Genomic DNA, 11,628 nt, shown 5'->3' with positions numbered 1-11,628 from the left:
ATTTTAGAGTGATATAAAGTATGAACCTGGCTGCGAACGCACGAACGCTACTAAACTCTAATAGACTCTCAAACACTCTAAGATTTTAACAGCATAAAGACAAAACATGAGCAGCAAGAGATGAAGATGTAGAATTAACTTCTAAATTGACTAAATTAAAGAGTATTGTGATTTTAAGTACATTTGTAACTAGCGCCATCTATATTTAAAGAATTAAATTAAAAATGATTAAAATTTAATTTATTTTAAATTTTTTGTGATTTTTAGACTAAAATTAATTAATTTGATGTTTTGTTTCGTAAATAGTTTGTAATTTGTCGTTATTGCACGACGTTTACAATTTTATGTATTCTTTATTTTCTTTTATTCCATCCCGAGCTAGTTGCCCAGCGTCTAGGAGAAGGTTTTATCGCTTGTATCGTTATCATCTGTGTGTATTTTCGTATATTAGACGCGAGCGACCTTCTGGCATGAAATAACGACCGCCGGCGATTGTCGCAACACGCAAAGAAAGCAAATAATTGAAGAAACGAGCAAAACGCTCGCAAAAAAGCAGCGTCGCACCGCAGCGGAAGAAAAAAACGCACACACCAGCAGCTCATCGCCATAAACTAACTTCAAATGAGACGAAAAAGTCGCTTTTTAGCCACGCAAGTGCGGACGTTCGGAAAAAGTCGAAACAAATAGCGAGAATTACTAGACCGACTAGACACTAGCAGCTAAAGTTGCTGCGAGGAAAAAATTACCGAGCGGAATGCAGCGAAACGTAGAGGGAAATAAAGGAAAATGACCGAAAATGGAGCATAAACTTGGTTTTTGTTTCGGCCGGCAGACAAAAATGTGTGCTACCTTAAAGAAAAAATAATTGCAATTAACAAGAAAGAATGAGCGAAGGAGGAATCAGAAAAACTTTGACTAGGGAAAATATGGTTGTTTGTTCAGCTTGGATTTAATCGTCCTGATAGTCCTGATAGCCTTGATTAGTGCCTAAATGCAAAGCAATTCACTCCAATTAGTTTGCTGTTTTTTTATTCTTTAAAAGAAAAGAAAAACATTTTTGTTATTTTTTTCAAGGTTACGTTGTCTTTTTGTGGTTTACCGGGGTTGTAATAGTGTTATGTTAGGACAGGTCGATGGGGGCATGTTGTTACGTCGTGTTATCTTTACGTGCGAGACTGCACATCCCCAGGACAAGCACATCCTTAAGGTTTCTACAACCATAACAGGCAGGGACGAAGTGTTTAAAGGTTGTAAATAGCGCAAAACTAATACTAATACAAAATAATAAAGTATGGTATTCTACTAGTGATATTAATAAATTTCAAAAAAGAAAAGTGGAGAAAGTGGTAAAAGTATTGTATCTTTCCTTTCGCGACTCTATAAAATAAAACTCTCTTCTGCAGACCTCTGAAGCTCTGGCGTGTCGCGTTGTCTCTTGAGCTTTATTACGAGACATTTTTATCCTCGGCGTTAAGCCACCCACGAACAAGCTACCCGACAACCGGGGACATCCGTAAATGGCAAATACCAAACACCAAAAGCTACAACCGAAAAAAATAAAATAAAACTGTCCGAAACAAGCGAAAACAAAATATAAATCATTATATAACCTTTTGTAGTGTTGGTATAGACTATTAGTTGATAGATGGCGTTAGTTAAAATTTTGTTTTATTTTGAGGTTATTTTAATTTAAAAACTGTACTTTGATGATTTTTTACATTTTTATGTTACGTGGTGTTCCAAGTGTAAAACAGGAAATTAAAAGCAACTAAAAAGGCTTCCCCACTGCACTAATTAATGCAAAAACATGTGCATCCATATTACAATAAATACTTGCGCGTAATTAAACGTGTTTTTGCGTCGGTCGTTAATTAAACAGAAACCAATGCAAAGTAATTGCTTTAAAAAATATGTAAACATAAATATTAGTTTAAAAAAAGATTTCGGATGCATGTTTATTATTATTATTATTACGAGCTTTTTCTTTTAAAGCTTGAAGAAAAAGCAAAATGTGTTTTTGTTACTTATTGGAAATGTTGGACAAGCAATGAAAATGAACGGATGAAAAACAACAACGCCGCACGGAATAAGATCGGAACGAACGCGTCCCGATTGGGTTTAGCGAATCTTTAAACGTTCAACGCTCGCTGCAAAAGATGATGAAAATCGTTTCGAACCTCGAATGCGCGATATCTCAGCGCCCTTCATCCAAACGCCGAACGTATTTATTTCTTATTTATTACGAGCATCCGCTGTGAAGTGTAATATTAAATTATCAGCTTTCCTTCACCGCTTCAGGACTCCACGGTCGACAATCCGAAACAAACCGGTTTAATTTTATTCTTGATCAGTTTCTAACTCCGACCTCATTCTCAAATAGTAATTTGATCAAGGCGCGCTTTTTTCCTATGTGGATTATTTGAAAATCGTGGAAAACTTGTGTTTGACTTTTCACTTTTCTACATCCTCTACAATTGTGTCAACATATTCTAAGTTCTGCATTGAAAGTTTGAGAAAGTTTCGGGAATGGTGAGATCTACGCCGAGATCATTGTTTAAATTTTACTCTTACTAGGACATTTTGAGGAAGTCGAGAAAAGGGCACAAGTCCAGTCTGTTTGTCTTTGCAGACTTACGAATTAGAATTTAACATTCAACGAGTCTCAGAATTAATTAATATGATTCTTTGCAAAGGGTAAATGTCACGTTTTTTGAACAAAATATTTATTTTTAGTCATTTTTTGAAAATGTATCAAAGTTAGGCAACTTTATATGCACTTGAAGTAAGTCCATAAACTAATTCGAAACATTTACACCCAAGATGCTGCAGAGGTAGCGGTAACCAGGACGAACGTTGGAAACTGTAAAACGCCCAAGCCGGATGCGCCCGCACTTCCGCACTCCCGGCCCGGTGTGTTGTTATGTTTGAGTAAAACATATTTCGCGCGTACGTAGCGTACACATATTGCGCGAAATCCCAGATAGCGCACTCATCGACTACCCGCCCACAACCACGACCTCCAACCCCTCCAGCAACCCCAACAGCCACCTCAGACACATTCAACATTCAACCTTCTGCGAATCCTACCACTCTCCACATATTCTCGTCCTTTCACCTTCTACAGTTTGTAACAGTAACTATAATTTCAATTTTCTACAAAATTTCAACTATTTACAAGCACCTATCTAATATTATTTACCAGAAATAGTTAAAAATTGAGGTTATGTATTAAATATTTAATTTTAAAGAGGTTAAAATCACTTTTTTTGTTTTTGTAAATTTTGTGTTTGAGTAGTGTTCGCGGTGAGCATTCAACTTGTAAAATCTAATTATTACATAAAGCAGAAGGACCTGCCGGAGACGTTAGCTGTTCCTGTGGATGTTGAATGTTGAATGTAGGAAGTCAGAGGTCGAAGGCGCCGTCGTTACGACTACGGTTACGTTACGACTCTGCATTGCATTCCGTCGTAAGACGCTAATAGTTCTGCGTTTACTGTCTGCGTTAAGTAAGTTACATTTCACATCTTAACACTCGTGCTTATTAGATGCACACGTTCCGCAATAAAACCTAAACATTCAAAGTTTACTCGAAAAAGTCGGCAACCAATTTTACAAGTGACCCTTACCTCAACTTATACTATTTATACCACCTAGCTACCCAAGTAGGCCAACATTCCTCCACGCCCAAGTTACAAGCACAACACAAAACTTTCTTTCTCTTTTGCGTGAGTTTCGGTAGGGTGGAAGAAAGAGAGGCGGGTGGACTAACTGAAATATATATAACGCAAGTTGTGTGCCAGACGCCGTTGCCCTGTACGTGCGGTTGCCTAACTAATCGGTTCGGTTTTGAAATCATTTAACATCGTAACAACACGCTGCGACCTAGGATCTAGGACCTAGGAAAACATACGACGCCCGAATGTGTGTTTTTAGTCGGCGGCAAAGTTTCGAGAAGCTTCCAGTTGCACTCGGCATGAAACTTGCAGAAAGTAATAACAGAAGGGAGCTGTACTACACCTACACTTACATGAAGATGGATTAAAATATCTTCTTTACACAAAAATCTTCCTTAACACTGAAATTTAATTAAAATATTTCGGTTTTTTTACTTTGATGTATAAAAATCAGTGTAAAACATAATAAATCGATGATTTTATGCGGAATTTTGTTGGTTTTTATTGCAAAAAGTGAATTTTAATGGCTTAATCCTTGTGTCGGTTTCTTTACTGATATTTATGCACCTGTTCGAATCAATGTGACTTGGAACGCGCATAAAATGCAAAATTTAACTCAATTTAACACGAATCTGTGCTTGGTGCAAAAGCCAAGACTTGTACGGCGACGGAAACATTAAAAAACGCTATACAGCCATTAAAAACACACCGTGGGCATGGAAGCCAGTTAATATTTGTCGCTGGGCGCCTTTGTGCTGCGCGCACAACTTGTGTTGAATGACCATCGCACCTGGACGTGTCCACCTTATCAAGATATGCATGATGCATGCGAACTGCGAGTTGACTTCAACTCCAACATGACATCTCCAACAACAACAACACAAGCTTGAAATCTACTACCAAGGCAAGTCTAGATCTGACTTCACCTGAGGTGTGTTTTTTCCACCATCATTCTTTCATTCTGAAGTAGGTATATAGTCCGGGAGCAACGAAAAGGCGGAAACGTCTGGGCGTCAAACGCGTTCCAGAAACGTGTAATGTCATCAACATCATAGTCGACTTCGTCGTCAATGTTGAAGTTGACGTTATCGCCGGGCGGCGGTGTGATGGCGGAGGCAGCGTAAACACATAAAACGTCGCGCCGAGCACGCGGCACAAAGAGCCTCGTAAATTTGCACCATTTCTTCTATAGCGTAATTTGTAGGTTAGAAATAGAAATGCGACACGCACACGTTTGTGTGTCAACTTTACGACCGGTGACGAGCATTACATGCAAGAAATCGTAATTGCGATTACAATTATAGAAAATACAAAGAATACGATTTTTTATGCATTGTGGTACATAGCAAACAATAAAATTTGTTAAATAGCTTAATGTGTTTCACAATTATTCGCAATTCGTCGGCGATAAATTCCGCGAACTTTTGCAGAGTTTAATTTAACTTTAACTATTAAAATGTCAGCGTACTGCGCACCGAGCGAATTAAATCTTCTGCAATTGCTTCAATTTAATGTCACTAGCTTTATTTCCACGTTTAAAAATATATAATATTTATATTTGGGATGATAACAATAAATAATGTCATGTAGACAAAGAAAATGGCAGTCGATGGATGATTTTGAATAAAAGCCAAAATGTTTTGCATAAAATGACACACATAAAGATAAGAAACACTAAAGAAGACTTTCAGGGTATAAAAAGTTATAGAAATTGATTCGTTCATAATTTACTACAAAAACACGTATAATAAATAGATAAGAATGAATTATTTTGCTTTGTTTTTGTTTTTTACGTCTCCTTAAACTTAAATTCTCTATAATCTCGAAACTGTCATCACAACACTGTCATGCTGGCTTTAAAAGAGACACAAATTGACGTTATCATCTGCTCTTCAACTTCAACTGCAGTCTGATCTTGCGCTATGGTAAGAAAGATGGTCTTTTCTATGTGCAGTTATTTTTCTTGGCGATTAGCAGCCAAACAAATCGATCGCGTCCTCGGCACTCTCGGCCGAAAACAAAAGAAGCGAAAATAAGCAAATAAGAAAAAGCGAGCGAATGACCGCGCAGCATTAATGCAAAGAAACGATCGCGATGTGTGCGCGCCCGCGCGTCCCGTAATTAATTAAATGCTCAGTGGAAAGTGCAAAGGAGATAAGAAGGAGATTGATTTATACGAAAGCGAAGCGCGACCGCAAGAATCACACATGATTCAATGGCATTCCACAGTGTGACCAGGACCAGACCAGTGAATAGATAGTGTTAGAATCGCAAAAAAGTAAAAAATCGTTATTTATGTCTCAAGAAAGTAAAAATTTTCACTGCGTAAGGAAAATTAAATTTTTGATTGAGAAGAACAAATTGGCTTAAGCTAATACCAATGACGATGAGCGCAGTAAAAGAAGGAAGTTTGATGAAACCGCGTTTTTGATTAATGCGGCCTCCTTAAGAGAGTTGGCACGCGATAAAAACAAAAGCGAGTTATTTGTGGCAGCCAATTTGCGGAGATGATACGTCGACGTCTCCGTGGCTGTCGAGAGTAAACAAGCGCATTCTTTAACTTTTTACGCCCAAAGCAAAATGTGTTGCCGCGGTACCAACATGATAAACACCAGAAATAACCCGAAAAAGCGTAAAAACATAAAAATAATTCTATTTAACTAAATTTTAAGAATTTTGTGTTAAAAATAGTTTCATTACGCGGTGAAAACATTTGTTGCTGTTTTAAGCAGTTTCGAGAACAGTCTGTAAAGTTTGAAGAAGGGCAGAAGGCAGAAAGCAGACAAACATAGCACCCAATTTTGCAGGACAAACAAGCTACATCGAAGGCGGCGGTTGCGAGCGTCGACATTGCAGCGGCATTACGCGACCATCAGCGCGACATTCGCGTAACATTTGTCTTCTCCACCAGCCGCACGAAAGGGGGGATTATAAATAAGTCAAGAGTCAATATTTTTCACTCAATTTTTACCGATAAACAACTTGCTGCAGTTTGAAAAATTTACGACGGCAAAAATAAATATAGTGTATAATTGGTTGCCTATATCAAATAGCTCAGAGTGATAAATGTAGATGTAGATGTTTTGGGGTAGTTGTACCCTGTGCCTTTATCCCGTCAATTATTCCTTGTCGCCATACGTCGGCAAGAGATTCTTCACTGCGACACGAAAGTACGACTCCCGATATTCTCACGAAACTACGCCGTGTGCGGATATAAATGGCGGGCGGCTATCGGCATGACATTGAAAAGTCACATTGATATTTTCGTCTCTTCATTCTCCCATTCACTCATTCACTTCATTCGCGCCGTAAACATGGTTTTCACTTTCCGACTTTCGTCTAATGCTGAATGTGTTCTGAACTCTTGAACTCGCAGAAACGCCGAAGTAATTCTTTCATTCCTTCAGCCATTCTTTGCGTTCGGATAGGTAGACAAGCGACTTGTGTAACACACACGTAACTTTGATTTCTTTGCGATTTGCGATGCGCGACTCGAGACTCGAGGATTGCATTCATTCTCTTATCTCTTAAGTCGTTTAAGACTTTTCAGGACAGACGTCTTCGATTTCGGCTTTATGCGCGTCGCGCTCGAATGTTTGTCTCGGCGAGATAAGACGCGAGTTTATTTGTATAACTATGCAGAGACGATGAACGCGCATCACGAAGGGTGAAATTTTCGTAAAATATCTACGCAAATATTCAATATTTGAGCTGGAATTATCATCGCAAACGAAACAAATTTTTTACAAAAATATTTAAAATTTAAAAAAAATAATTTTCCGCATGAAAACACAGTTAATTTGTTTCGCTTCAAAAACCATTAAATCTCGGTATCTATTTCGATGAAGCAGATAGTAAATAACTCTACAGGTGTTAAAAAAGACAGGTGAAATAATAGAAGTATCAAAACATTTTATTTTTTACTTCAACCCTTTTCCTTTCTCCATCAATTTGTGTTGAGGTGCGAAGTTTATTTATTAGACCGTTAGAATCTCAAAAGTTGTGGGGTGAGCTTATGTTGAATTTGATTTTTGTGTATCGTCACGAGCGTGACGGACGTTGAAAGGTGCCGGTGCCGAAAACGCGACGCAATTAGTCACGGCGTGTAAACGAAGAGGTGGGTTCAAAAATTTCGGTGTGATTTCTTTTTCATTCTTTTTAATTTACCGCCTTTTGAAGCATTTTCAATACCTTTATGTCGGCATAAAAACGCAGCAATGGAATAACATAATTCAGCGGTTTGTGTCGTGAGCATGTTTCACTTAACAACTGTTGAATAAAAGTGAGGTTAAGACATAGATTATGCATGTTTTTACAATGATGGCAAAGATTTTAGTTAGGTATTGTTACCTACACGTAGTAAACTACTAAAAATATTAACTTAAGTTGGCTTAAAATTGTTTTTTGACATTTGTTGTAAAAAATAATACTTTTTCTATATTTGTGATTCGTTAGATGAATATAATAGGATTCGACAGATTGTCACACACATACATGATGAAGACATGAAAGCACTTCATGGAAATCGTCTTACTACGACGAAGTGAAGTTCCACGTTCTTGCGTGCGCGTCTTATTATCGTCATCAGCGACACATAAATAGACCTTCGGAATGGCGACGGCGGCGGTAGCATCGTTTGCAGACGACACGGAAATGCAATCTCGTTGTCGACGAATTGTTACTATCCGCACGAGCACGCACCACGCCTGGATCCTCTTCCAGATCCCAGGCTCCGTGTGCGCCTGCAAACAAGATATGCTTTCCTAATCTGTACGTCCTACGTACGTACTAAACTCTTGTGCGTTGCATCCGGGAGAATTTCACGAAACAAGCGTCTAACCCCTGCTAGAATATGAGAAACCTTTGATACATGATATCAGAGATTCAAATATCAAATATTTTACAGTGCAGTAAAATATAAACTGAAAATTGCAGTGATATTAATTACAAATTGTTCGTTTTTGTTGATTTTGCACTGTTATTCTAGCCGCCATGCTTGAACTCTGCACTTGCACTCGGGATGCACGTTTGGTTCATGAAACTCTCGATTTAGATAAACATACTCGACTGTATTGAAACTAGCGATCTTGGCGTTACAAACTAAATATTTGTTAGGTTAATATTCAGTTTGTAGGTATTTATACTACTTGGGTGAGATAGCGATAGGTGGCAACACTTTAAAACAATCAAATTTACTCCAATAGCAAAAAAAAAACAAAGAATATTCTGTGTTAAAAGACAAACTGTTAGAAAAACGTCCGTTTTGCATATGTAGAGGGTTGAAATATGACCGAATTTGGCCATCTATCATCTCGACTAGATGTCCATACAAATGCGCGACTAAATAGGGCTACAATTTACGTTAAAACAACTTAAACAACTCGATAACCAAAAAATGGCCAAGAAGTTATGCGAGTAGAAAGACGCGAAGAAAAATGACTTAACAGATAGCAAGAAATTACGACAATTCTTGCAAATTTTAGTTTTTACTTGTGTTATTTTTTTATGCGTGAAATATGGCGAGATATTTTCATATATAACTTTGTTCGATTCGGTTCGGATCGAAGCGGCTGTGGAGGAGAGTCGGAGACGGACGCGAATTACCATATTTACCAGCATTCTTACCAGCATACTTTTAAGAATATTTATATCGTTTTCAACTTCCGAACGTATAAATTATGAACGCGCATATATCTCTTCTTGTTACGCGTAATATATGTGCGCGGCGAATGTGCGTTAGATAGAGTTGACGTCGTGCATAGCATTACCGAGGGATGTTTTATGGCGAACGCAAACTGATTTATCATTTCTCACCCTGGCATCGACAAAAACATTTTTTGGAGAAACTATTCTATTATCTCGATAAAAAGTTTACTTTTCATAATGTAGGCAACTTGTAACGCGTTTCATGTGTACAAAAAGTTGCCTAACGTTGACTTTTATTTCTAGGTTACAACGTGTCGATCTTAATCAACATTGGAACATTATCTATGTGTGTTAGGTTTCGTGGTTTGCCAGCGAGATGCGTTTGAGATATAGCCGGCGCGTTTGATTTATGAGTAAATATTTCCCATGACAAATGTCCCCGCCGCCGTCGACCGCGACTACCGCCAACTTTCAACTTTCATGTACGGTTTGGTTTTTTTTTATTTTTGGCTGCGCGCAAACATTTTAGTGGCTGGTGTCGGGGACCAACCTTGCCTTCGATTTCCCATAGATGGCGGAGGCGGGGGCGGCGGCACAACAAATAAAATGATTTGTGGCAATCTGCTCCGCGTTGCTTTCATTCGACAGCGTCGCCCGCTTTAAAACTTTATATTTTTCGACGCTTCTGATGAGTTTATGCGAGAATAAAAACATGTCTTCCGGCGAATATGTTCCGAAGACATCAAAACTTTAACCGCACAACTGTCAGCGTTGAGAAAATACATTTTTCACAAGTGTCAAAGCGACATCTATATTTAAATAGTTATCAAATGTGAATTTAGGCAACACATACCGTTGGTGAAGATATGGTTGCATACAATAACGTTTGTAATATGCGCGTGGGCTCGTTACAATCCAAATAATCGCGTCCTGTATTGACAGCGGCGCGTACAATAGACTTTTCTCATATTATATTACTCGTGCGGATGGAATTTCAATGAAAGCGATGAATACGTTGTTCGCCGTGCGCGTGCGAATACGCGGTGCAAAACGGAAAAATGCTTTTGCGCTCGTACGCTTGCGAGCACGTACGCAAATATTGCAAAATTGTAAATAGTTGTCATTGTTGCGGTCGCTTACTTTTTACCGCCGAATAAAGCCACAAAACAATACAATTTCTTCTCCTCGCAGGGCAGATACTAAAGCTGAAGTAAATTGAAAAGAATTGTATTTTAGAAGTGAAAACTTCTTTAGAATCGTTGTGATTTCAAAATTAATGAAACGACACTAAAAACAAACAAATGTGTTCGATTAAATGGTTTAGCCCGCGAGAGAAAAACAGAACACAAATATACAGTTTTCCTATTAGCTTCGTCTCCTCTTTCTGCGATACTTTTATCTTGCCACAAGCCACTTGATTCTACATATTTTCTGTATATACTATAATAACGATCTTCAAGTATGCCAAAAACTAATGCTGATAAGTGTCGCGAATTTCGACAGAAAAATATTAAATAACTGTTACACTCGATTCCAATATTATAATAATAAATATACCCTAAAATTATCTCACTCCTGATACGACTTTCATCTCATTCTCTCGCAGTACAGTGTTCTGAAGGTTTAACTTCTACCGCATGTGAACTACACACATGATTTTTTTACAATCGCGAATATCTCGTAAACTAAGGGAGATAAATAGGATCCGATCGCAGCGTCTTAACCTACGGACTAATCTCTATCAGGATAGTATATAGGATAGTTAAAACGAAAATCTGAGAAATGAAATTTTCATTCTTAAGAAAAAATCGCCAAGGGGGGGGTGCTTGATACTTGAATATCTTCTAAACTAAAAGAGATAGCAACCGGCGGAAAGTAGATTATGAAAGATTGGATCATTCTCTATTAGCTAGGGATTTAAAATTATTTAATTTCATAAAGTAAAAGGTCGAAAAATGCGACTAAAAGTGCTAAAAAGTGACATTTTTCAATTTTTGACCATTTTCTTCAAATGCGAATATCTCGTAAACTAAAAGAGATAGGAAGGCCAAATCGTAGATTCTTAATCTACGAAACATTCTCTACAAGATAGACTAGTTAAAATCGAAATCTAAGAGATGAAATTTTCACTCTTAAGAAAAAAATGGGCAAAGGGGGGTGCTTGATTCTTTTTTTCGACGATTTTCAATATTGAATATCTTCTAAACTAAAAGAGATAGCAACCGGCGGAAAGTAGATTATGAAAGATTGGATCATTCTCTATTAGCTAGGGATTTAAAATTATTTAATTTCATAGAGTAAAAAGTCG

Source organism: Atheta coriaria, unplaced genomic scaffold (assembly GCF_025399875.1).
Source record: "Atheta coriaria isolate IRGN ID8LTWV9N9 unplaced genomic scaffold, Caltech_Dcor_3.1 hic_scaffold_9_pilon, whole genome shotgun sequence".
NCBI classification, from domain to species: domain Eukaryota; kingdom Metazoa; phylum Arthropoda; class Insecta; order Coleoptera; family Staphylinidae; genus Dalotia; species Dalotia coriaria.
The sequence above is the reverse complement of the archived record's forward strand: the minus strand, read 5'-3'. Positions refer to the sequence as shown.